This window comes from Moschus berezovskii, chromosome 17 (genome assembly GCF_049115385.1).
Source record: "Moschus berezovskii isolate FMDL1 chromosome 17, NW_MosBer_1.0, whole genome shotgun sequence".
Lineage (NCBI taxonomy): Eukaryota > Metazoa > Chordata > Mammalia > Artiodactyla > Moschidae > Moschus > Moschus berezovskii.
Window position 1 is genome coordinate 26,747,194 of NC_142476.1, and position 10,783 is coordinate 26,757,976.

The following is a 10,783-nucleotide window of genomic DNA, read 5'->3' on the forward strand; positions in this document are numbered from 1 at the left end:
ATTCTCCAGGCAAGAACATTGAAGTGGGTTGCCATTTCCTTCTCCAGTGCATAAATGTGAAAAGTGAAAGTGAAGTCACTCAGTTGTGTCTGACTCTCAGCGACCCCATGGACTGCAGCCTACCAGGCTCCTCCGTCCATGGGATTTTCCAGGCAAGAGTACTAGAGTGGGGTGCATTGCCTTCTCCAGACTCTGATGCTAGATAAACTTTGAAAAATACTGATCTATACCATGATTTCTGTTTCTTCCCCTGATGCACTGGTTTTCAAATTTTAACATACATTAGAAACTCTGGATGGCTCGTTAAAACAGATTGTCAGGTCCACCTGCAAAATTTCTGATTCGTTAGGTCTGAAGAGAGTCTTGAGACTTTGCATTTCTAACAAATTTCCAGGTGATGCTGATGCTGCTGGTCTGGGGACCACATTTCAGAGAACCCTTGCTCCATGAAGAAATTTTAGCTCCATAATTGTCAATTCTTTACCCGGTATCTCCCAGTAAGATCCATCTAGTTATTATTGCTAAAGTAACCAAATATATTCTCTAGGAATCTACTTATATGTGGTTATTTCCGATCTAAAACCATCTCTCACAGATTTGACAAGGGCATATGCCAATGTTTTTGAAAGCCAAGAGCTGATGTTAGGCCAGCAGGACTTAATCTTTTTCATCCCAGATTCCTCTCCAATTTAAGGGCTCCCAGAGCTAGTCCATCTGTAGGACATCCTACAAGATTCACAAGGAGAAAAAGAGTCCATTGTTTATCTCATAAGATCTGGCTTACAAACAGCAGATCAGAGTTTGTTTGGCTCCTTACCAGAATTTAGAGGTTTAGAAAAATATGATTGTTGAGGAATATAATCATAAATAAATGAGAGAGAAAATGGGATGAACAAGAAGGTCAGAGGGGCCATAGGAATGAGCAAATGCTTTGAGAGTCATTGAGGTGAAAGCTTTTTGTCATGATTTGGGGCAGAAGGGAGAAGAAATTTAACCTCATGAAATCTTGCAGTTTAATTTTTGGTTTCAATATCCCCAGATTTAAGGAGAATAAAAAGTGGCCACCAACTCCCACCCCTGCTTTGTTGTATTTAAATTCACTTCCTTGCCTGCAGCATCATTAGGGTCCCCAAAGCCCTTGATCCCATTTATTTTTTACCTGGCCTCCTGAAGCGACACAAAGTCTTTTTTGGCTTAATTACCACAGAACAATTACTTTAAGTCTGCAGGGCACAGCCACACTCCCAGCTAGGCAAGGAGCCACTTCAGAGAACTCTATCCTAAATTTGATATCTTTTCCCTAAAATTCTATTTTGTTAAGTGGCTCACATGATTCTGAAAGTACCGCCCAAAAAACATACTGAATGTTAGCTACCATAATTATTGGGATGGTTCAGCATCATTTATTAATAATGCCAAGGACTGTTATTATTAAGCTAGTCCCCAGGGTTCCCAGAACATAAATAGGACTATTCCACTTGAGATAAAGTTGCAAAGACTTTTTTGCTGAAATAGCACTCCTATGGCCACTATAGTGATAGATACGGATTCCTCTCTTCATAGTTATGTTCCAAAAATGATGTTACTTGTGTTTTTTCAGATACTTGCTATGATTTTCTACCTCTATCTTTTTACTCTTTCTGGCATTAAACACAGCCCTTTATTCCTTGTGTCATGCAATAAATATTTATTGAGTTGAATTAAAATAAACTCTTGAGACTTCCAATTATAGACTAGAATCAAAGGTTCTCTTTCACTCTGCTCTGTGAAACCAACACTGCCAACAGCAATACCAAAAGAACAATAGTAACCACAGAAAAGAATATGAAATAAGGATTAAGCGAAGCTAGGGAACAACACTCTATGATGAGTAGTTGTCAAGTATGGTAATTTGCGTACCAAATACAAGGACACAACCAAGGATGGGCACATGCCTTGACAGATTTGAGAAGCAAAAGCATTTCTTCAAAGTAGCTCGCCACGCTCAGAACCAAATCCGTGTTTACTTTGTTGTATCAGTAGATTTGGCAGGGTACAGGTGTGGTTGTGGGAGTATCCCAAACCTGGTTTAACACCAGAGAGAGAAAGGAGATGAGGAGCTGAATGATAAACTAAATGGACCTGCCATTTCTACAAGAAAAGGCTGTCAACAAGAGTGAGTGAACAAACATGTGACAATCAGTTCAGCTGCTGCTGCTGATAAAGTGGATAATGAGGAACATTTTACATTCACAAGTAGGCATTCTCTTTAGCAAATCCAGATAAGGAAGTAGTCTAGGTAATATAGTCTACTGAAAGTTTTCTGAAGAATGCTTTGTTATGTTTCTAAGTTGATGTATTAATAAACATTTAAGTGACATGCTCTGAAAACTGTATAGAATATACAATAAGATAAATAATTAGCCTCCAATTAAAAAAAAGATAAACTGTGTCCAAATCCAAATGCACTGTAGAAATATATCTTTAATAAAAACTTAAGTCAGAAAATAATGAGGAATAACGACTCGATGGACATGAGTTTGAGTGAACTCCGGGAGTTGGTGATGGACAGGGAGGCCTGGCGTGCTGTGATTCATGGGGTCACTAAGAGTCGGACACGACTGAGCGACTGAACTGAACTGAACTGAAAGTCACCATTAAGAAAGAAACGTTGCATACTAGAGACAAGTGCACTTTTTACTTACCCCGAAAGTGGCTCCAGAACATTAGACTTTGAGAATATGCAGTATAGACATGCACACGGTGGGTGAGTGTGAGAAAGCCCTGAGCCCAAGGTGCCTTCTGTCTCTACTCAGCTCATGAACACTTCCTGCACAACCTTTTGTAAATAATTGATTCACGAGGAACTGGTCTCATTCAAAGTTGAGTAATAATCAAAAAGCAGTCACACAGAAAAAAGTACATGGCAAACAAAAACCAGGTAAATGATATTCACCAGATGAAGACTTGTACCGCAGAATATTTCCCCCGATCACAATTAATTAAAAAATGTGGCCCCTAGAGATAAGAAACTAAAGAGGAGATAAAAGTATTCAAATATGTGCTGAGAGGAGGTGAAGAGTGAGTAGTCAAAGCTTTGGGAAGGATGAAAGAGTAAAATAAAACATTAGAGCCACAGTAGCCTCAAGAGACTCAGCAAAATCAATGAGAGAAAAGAAGACAGGAGAGAGACAAATGCAAAAAAAAAAAATTAAATAGACTCTGAGACAAGAAGGAACATACAGAAGATAATGGAAAACTATCCTTACTCTATTAGAAGAAAAGAATAGGTTTAATAGGAAAAGGTGCAAAATGTATAATAGAAAAAGTTTTGGAGGATAATGAAGACTTGAATCTCCTGACCTCACCATCTTCAGGACTTTGCTCAAATTTCACTTATCAGAAAGGTTTTCCCTGATGTCCATATTTAAAATATCCACCTGGATTCTATCTCCCTTCCCTACTTTATTTTCCTCCAGGCAATACCCGAAATATACACTGAATGGAATTATCAGTATCTTAGACACCACAGGAAAAAGATATAAGTTCAGATAAAATGCATAAAGTGAAAAAATCTGAGGACAACTTGAGCAAAACACCACTGTAATGAGACAATTCCAAGCAGTCTAAAAATATATGTGGTTGGAATCCTAGAATGGGGAAGGAGACAAAAAAAAAATTTTTTTTGAAGTAATAGCTGGAAAATGTCTAAATTTGATAAATACTCTAAACCTGAAAATACAAGAAGCCCAAGGAGCCACAGATAAAATACAAAGAAAGTCACAGCTGGATGTATCACAATCAGATTGTTGAAAAGTACTAGTGGTAAGTAGAAAATTAATTGTAAAAGTAGGCAGGGGAGAGGGGACCACAGTATAGAGAGAAGAGCAAAGATTAGGAAGACAGTAGACTTTTAGCAGAACCGGAGCATGGTAAAGTGGCATCTTCAAAACGTCAAAAGAAAAGTGTCAACTAAGAACTCCATCAACTACAAACATCTCTTTCAAATATGAAAGTTAAATGTCAATTTTTATTTTCTATTAAAATTCTTTTTCCCAGATTTTAAAAAGATAAATAAGAGCTGAGAATGTTTATTTCCAGCAGGCTTATGCTACAAATAATGTTGAAAGAAGTTCTTCAGATGGAAGAATACGATACTGGAAGAGATTTGGATCTACCCAAAAGAGCACTGAAAATGGTAGATACGCAGTCAAACAAAGATACTTTTTTTTTTTCATTAAAAAAATCTCTTTAGAAGATAATTGACTATTTAAAGAAAACAAGCATGCATGTAGAGGTTTGTAACATGTAGAACTAAAATATATGACAACAGTGTGTTTGAGGTGGGTGAGAAGAAGTAGAAGTACATGGATGTAAGGTCCTCAAAATATGTAGGAAGCGTTAGAAAGTTATTTGAAGGCAGATGGCAATAAGATAAATGTAGATGCTATGAACTGTAGGGCAACTGCCACAAAGAAAAGGTGTATCAATAAGTCAGCCTCATTGATAAAATAGAATACTAATCTTTTAACTTTATAAAGTAGGAAACGGAGAAAAAAGAAGCAAAAGTTAGATGAGACAGAAAACAAATAGCAAAACCCAACCGTGTTACTAATTGCATTCTGTGTAAAGGACACAAGAGATTTCTATAAGAAGTCCACATTAAATATAAAGATACAAATACCATAAAAATAGGAAAGCTAAAAACACTGATTTGAAGAATGCTAGGAGAAGGCAGTATAAGGGACTCTCAAGAGTCTTCTCCAACACCACAGTTCAAAAGCACTGATTCTTCGGCGATCAGCTTTCTTCACAGTCCAACTCTCACATCCATACATGACCACGGGAAAAACCATTGCCTTGACTAGACGGACCTTGGTTGGCAAAGTAATGTCTCTGCTTTTTAATATACTATCAAGGTTGTTCATAACTTTCCTTCCAAGGAGTAAGCGTCTTTTAATTTCATGGCGATTGAACTGAACTGAACTGAGGAGAAAGCAATGGCAAGCCACTCCAGTATATCGCCTAGAAAATCCCATGGATGGAGGAGCCTGGTGGGCTGCAGGCCGTGGGGTCACTAAGGGTCGGACACGACTGAGCAACTTCACTTTCACTTTTCACGTTCACACATTGGAGAAGGAAATGGCAACCCACTCCAGTGTTCTTGCCTGGAGAATCCCAGGGACAGGGGAGCCTGGTGGGCTTCCGTCTATGGGGTCACACAGAGTCGGACACGACTGAAGTGACTTAGCAGCAGCAGCAGAGTGATTATATTAACATCAGACAAGAGAGATTTCACAACAAGGGATGCAACTAGCAGTTAATAATAGTTTTAAATTTGTTTAATGCTTTGGTTAATTCTCGAGTTTGAAGTTACTGTTTTTGACAATTTTGTTAAGTTTTATCATTGCTTTGGGGGGTATATCTTCTGAGTGCCTCATTGAGGCCTTCTGGAAATTCTACACCTCCCTCCCCCCGACCTGGAGTGCTATAAGAATGATTATTGAATTTATTAAATGCCTTTTTAGCATCTTTGATATGATCAAAATTTTCCCTTTTTGCTCCAACAAATTACTCTGATAGACTTCCAATGTATATTCCTTGAAAAATCCTATTCATGTTGCTTTATTCTTTAGTTATCCAGCTAGATTCTATTTGCTTTTTTATAAAGTTGTTTTTTTTTTGCAATTGTACACATAAGTGAGATTACAGTCATTTATTTCTTATTCACAAAGTTTTGGTATAAACGTTGTTCAGGCTTTGTAAAATGAATTAGGAACTTCTGTATTTTTTCTATGGCTGAGAATCATTTAAATTACACAGAAACCAGCTGTTCTTTAAAGGTTAGATAGATTTCAGCTATGAAACCAGTAGGTAGCATTTTCAGCAGAAAATCTTTTTGACCTTTCCATTGTCTTCTCTGGTAATTGGTCTATTCAAAAATTTTCATGTCTTCTTGAGTTAATTTTGGCCATTTATATTTATCTGATAAATTATCCATGTCCTCTAGATTTGCAAATTTGTTACCATTGAATTTCATATAATTGTCTTATACATTTTTAAAAACTCTTTTACATTGTAATTTGTCACCTTTCATCCCCAGTTTTTAATATTTTGCTTTCTCTTATTTTCTTAATCAAGTTTGTAGTAGGTTATGTACTTTATTGGTTCTTTTGAAATACCAGCATTTGGATTCATTAAGCATTCTACTAAATTTTCTCATTTTGTTAGATTAAGGTTTTATCTCTATAAATTCTCTTTTCTTAAATTGCAAAAAAAAAAGTTTCCTAATATTTTAAAATTTCCTATACAGGCAGAAAATTTCTTCTTTTTTATATTTCTGAATTAAAGTAATAAAGGCATCATGACCATATATTATTATTTCTTAACTCTAAGGACATCTTTGTGTGCTGTCAGTTCATGTATGAAATGTTTTCCTTTTACATTGCTTTTTATACAGTTTATCATGTTAGTTTTGAGATCTCCTTGATCTAATGGCTATTTAGAAGTATGTATTTTTACTTTCCAAGTTGTTAATAGTTTCTACTTTGCATCAACATTTTATTATTTATTCTTAATTTTATTAGGTTATTAATAGTCTTAATTTGTACTGCTTCCTTTTTGGACATGTAGATTAATGATTTCTATAAATATCTGATGGTATATGAAGACTGCATATTTTCCACTAGAGGTTTCCAAAATTATTCTAAAGATTTATTCAATTGAATTTGTTGATATACTAGTCAATCTCTCCTTTTCCTTATGTTTAAGTATCAGATTCTCCAATTCAAAAAGAAGTGAACTAACTTCTGCCTCTGATTGCATTTTAAGTACATTCTAGGAGGTTTGCTCTGTGTATTAAGCTCTTATTTTACTAGGTGAAGAAAGCGTATGGCTATTATAGCTTCATAAATATTGTGCTTTTAATAATCACATTATATTCATCTGTACTTGTATCACTGTGTTACATTTATCAGTACTTTTAACCTTAAATTCCTCTTTGCCCAATTTTAATATTACCACTCCTTTTGTTTGTTTGTTTGCATGAATTAGTTTTGTAACTGTCAATGTCTTTATTTTTTCGGGGGAGGGAGCAAATAGTTTATTTTGCAAAACAGAAACACAATTAGATTTCACCAAGTTTACAGTTATTCAGCCTTCTTATTTGAGCTCTCCTGAGTAGGTAGCCATTCCCTTCTCCAGGGCATCTTCCCAACCCAGGGATGGAACCCAGGTCTCCTGCATTGCGGATGGATTCTTTACCATCTCAGCCACCAGGGAACACCCCTGAAAGACCTAAGATTCATTCTAATAACACATTTTAAATTTGCCCTAAAAGGCTCAATAAATAGAGATTAAAATTACTTGTTTTCTGTGAAATTTCTAGAAAAATGGTACATGTAAACCTATTTTCAGGGCAAGAATAAAAATGCAGATGTGGAAAATGGACCCAAGGACCCTGGAGGGGAAGAGAGAAAGATGAGACTAACTGGGAGGTAGGATTGACATAACACACATTATCATGTGTAAAATAGCTAGTGGGAACCTGCCATATAGCACAGGGAGCCCAGCCTGGTGCCCTGGGATGACCTGCGTGCTCAGTCGCATCCAGCTCTTTGTGACCCTATGGACTGCAGCTCGTCAGGCTCCTCTGTTCATTTGATTTCAGGCAAGGATGCAGCTACTGCTGCTGCTGCTAAGTCGCTTCAGTCGTGTCCGACTCTGTGTGACCCCATAGAACGCAGCCCACCAGGCTCCTCCATCCCTGGGATTCTCCAGGCAAGAATACTGGAGTGGGTCCAGGCAAGGATACCAGAGTGGTTTGCCGTTTCCTCCTCCAGGGGATCTTCCTGACCCAGGGATTGAACCTGCACCTCCTGCATCTCCTGCATTGGCAGGTGGATTCTTTACCTCTGAGCCACCTGGGAAGCCCCTGTGATGACCAAATGGGTGGAAAGGATTAGGGGTGGGAGGGATGTCTAAGAGGGAGGGGACAATGCATATATATAGCTGATTCACCCTGCTGTACAGCAGAGACTAACACAGCATTGAAATTACACTCTGATAAAAAGAATGCTTTAAAATATAACATTTTCTTAAAAAGCAAAGACAAGAACTTTCTATTTTTCCATTAACTATTCTTATCTAATTATTCAGTTAGGGTGGTTTATTTTTAAAAAAGTTAGCTTAATTATAAAACTTGCTTTCTTCTAGATACAGTTATGTTTAGGATCGACCATCATGCCAAATGTTTTACTTGTATACTCATATTAAATTCTAACAAGCACCCTTTTTATTGGAGTGTAATTTTAAGTTTGTTATGCACATAGAAAAGTGCGTAAATCAAAAGAGCATGTAGTTCACAGAATTTTTACAAAGCGAATACATCTGTGACTACTACCCAGATCAAGATCTAGAACAATGTCAGCACCTCAGAACCCTCCCTAAAGCCGCTCCCTGTCCCTGAACCCCAAAGTTAACCACTGTTCTGACCCCCACAAGCATAATTTAGTTTTGCCTATTTTGAAGTTTATATAAAAGATGTTATACAGCGTGTGTGTGTGTGCTAAGCGGCTTCAGTCATGTCTGATTCTTTGCGACCCCAAGGACTGTAACCCTCCAGTCGCCTTTGTCCACGGGATTCTCCAGGCAAGAATACGGAAGAGGGTTGCCATTCCCTTTTCCAAGGGGTCCTCCTGACCCAGGGAGTGAACCTGTATCTCTTCTGTCTCTTGCACTGGCAGGTGGGTTCTTTACCACTAGTGCCACTTGGGAAGCCCCATGTCATACGGTGTACCCCCACTTTGTGTGTCATTTCTTTTGCCAAATTATGTCTGTGCATTTTTTCCATGTTCTTGTGTGTGGTAGTAGATTATATTTTTATTGCTGCATTATAGTATTCCATGATATAAACATACCAATGTTTCTTTATCTAGCCTATCACTGATGAACATTTATTTTCACTTTTGGCAATTACAAATTATATTACTCTAATATTTTTTGTGCATGTATTTTTGTATGTTTGCTTGATCCATAATTTCTGTTCCTAGATATATACCTCACAAAAATTCATAGAGCTATACATCTATGATTTCTAATTTTTTGCATGTATGTTACACTTCAGTAACATATTTACTTAATAAAAGATAAAAGAGAATGCAAATAAAAATCAAAATTAAAAAGATATAAGGTAAGCCTCAAAAAAGATTTAAAAAAATAATAAAAGAATATTATAGCATTTGAAAACCTATACATAACAAACACCAAGAAATTACAAGATGTCAAAACTGACACAAAACGATATAGATAGCTTAGATATACCAGTTAAGTAACACGAGTACTTAAATATCAATTACTGCTAGCTGAAAGGGTGGCTAAACGCAAACCATCCCCTCAGATCTCAAGTACAGATGGTTTTTTGCATTAGTGTTACTAACATTTCAAGGAAGGATCAATTTCTGTTTTATAAAAGTACTTACAGAACATAGGATATGAATTGCCCAGATTATTCTGTGAGGCCAGTGTAGTCACTTCAGAAGGAGATAGGAATAACACATAAAAATACACAATAGAAAATGATAGGTCTGTTTCACTTATGATCATAAATGCCAAACTATGTAAAAAATTAATTATCCCTTTAACCCTGAAGAGATGGTTTAACAAGAGAAGAGTTTATCAACATAATTCACCAATGAGTAGACTAACATAAAACATTTATATTTATTAAAATATTATTAATCTCAATTGATGTAGAAAAATTATTTGATAAAACATAAATAAGTCAATATCTATTTATAAGTCTCTCAGGAAACAAGGAACTGCAGGGACTCACTTTAACTGAAACTCACAAAACTATACTTATGGAAAAACTGAAGATGCAGTTCCTTTCTAATTGGGAAGAAGAAAAAAATACTATCATTGCTACTATGTAACATAAACAGGAAGTCTTTTTCAAGCAATAAGAGATGCGGACAAAGCTGTAAGCATAGAAAGGGAAAAACAAAAAGCCCTATCACCTGCCCCTTGGTGACAAATGACTTCCTAAAAAAAACTCAGAAGCATAAATCATAAAGGAAAAAAACTGAATTCAATTCTGTGAAGGTAAAATTTGCTGTTCAACAAGATATAACATTGATAAAGTTAGCAGACAGATGATAGTTTGGGAGAAAATATTTTCATTGTCTAACATGAATCAAGCAACTATATTCAGCATTAGAAGGGAGCTTTTGCAAAAATCAGCAAGTGGAATAATCATTGTGGAAAAAATAGGCAAATGCCATGAACAGGTAATTTCCGGAAGGGGAGACCTTAAGTGCTATGACAAATAAAAGATGCTCAAAGTCATTAGCTATCATAAACTTTCTACCATTTGAGTGATGAAATTCAGAAAGCAGGATGTGCCTATATTAGCAGGGACGCTGTGACTGGAAAACACTGAAGGGAAAGACAACAACAGGTGAAAGAGGTTGGCACTGACGATCGTGTCAGAATTTTTCAGCTGTGCTAAGTATGAATCGGTCAGTTTAGTGGCTCAGTCAAGTCCTACTCTTTGCGGCCTCATGGAGTGCAGCACGCCAGGCCTCCCTGTTCATCACAAATTCCTGGAGTTTGCTCAAACTCGTCCATTGAGTTGGTGATGCCATCCAACCTTATCATCCTCTATCGTCCCCTTCTCCTCCTGCCTTCAATCTTTCCCAGCATCAGGGTCTTTTCAAATGGGTCAGTTCTTCCCATCAGGTGGCCAAAGTATTGGAGTTTCAGCTTCAGCATCAGTCCTTCCAATGAATATTCAGGACTGATTTCC